This window comes from Belonocnema kinseyi, chromosome 6 (assembly GCF_010883055.1).
Source record: "Belonocnema kinseyi isolate 2016_QV_RU_SX_M_011 chromosome 6, B_treatae_v1, whole genome shotgun sequence".
NCBI lineage: Eukaryota > Metazoa > Arthropoda > Insecta > Hymenoptera > Cynipidae > Belonocnema > Belonocnema kinseyi.
In genome coordinates this window covers 72079766-72080960 of record NC_046662.1, presented here as the reverse complement: position 1 = coordinate 72080960, position 1195 = coordinate 72079766, and positions in this window count along the sequence as shown.

The following is a 1195-nucleotide window of genomic DNA, read 5'->3' as shown; positions in this document are numbered from 1 at the left end:
TGGTTGGTGGAAGGGCGCACAATACTCCTGCCAAAAATAGGCAACTTAGCTGACCCGAAGAACTACAGGCCAATAACTTGTCTGAACACGCTTTATAAGATAGTCACAGCTATCCTAAATGATAGGATTGCTCGGGCAATTGAACATGTATGGCAAGAAATGTATGAACAACGAGACTCAAAGAAAGGCGTAGCCGGATGTCGGGAGAACCTGCTCATCGATAGATGTGTCTGCAAAGATGCAGCATTCTACCAGCGTGACCTATCGATGGCCTGGACTGATTATCGGAAAGCTTTCGATTCTACATCCCATAGACTTATCATCTGTCTTTTGGAAATCTTAAAGGTTCATCTGCAAATAGTTGGGTGCATAGAGAGATTGATGCCGCTTTGGAAAACCAGATTTTCTATCTCATCTGGCAAAAATCGTGTGACAACTAACAAGGTCACGTTTCAGAGAGGTGTCTTTCAGGGCGACACCATTAGCCCACTCCTCTTTTGCCTTAAATTATTGCCACTATCTCTAGCACTGCGCCATTCCGACGGGTACTTGTGCGGCAAACCTGCAGATCGAAAGTAAAAGGTCACTCATGTACTCGTATTTTACATGGACGATCTTAAGATCTATGCTAAAAACAGAGAGCAACTGCATCTAGCTCTGGGGATTGTCGAACGATATACTAAGGAAATTGGAATGGAATTTGGGTTAGAAAAATGCGCCAAGGTTTATTTGAAGCGAGGAAAACTTAATGGCATCACTGAAGATCCTGAGCTCGTTGATAGAAGCGCCATACGACACCTTTGCGCTGGGGAGACTTATACATACCTGGGCGTGCCACAGAACCGCATTCAGGATGTGACATCTATAAAAGATACTCTCTGAAGCAGATACAAACGTTTCATCCGACAGATTTGGTCTTCCGAACTGTCGGCGAGGAACAAAGTATCTACAACGAACATCCTTGCCGTCCCGGTACTACTCTATTCATTTGGAGTAGTTCCATGGACGAAGAACGAGCTCAGATCTCTTGATATCGGGACAAGAAACGTTATGCACATGAACAAAAGCATGTATCTTAAGTCTTCCGTTGCGCGACTGTACATCTCACACCGTCAAGGAGGTCGCGGAATATTGAGTCTTGAATGTCTTCACAACAGGATTATTCTGGGTACAGCACATAGAGTTGCAAATGGAA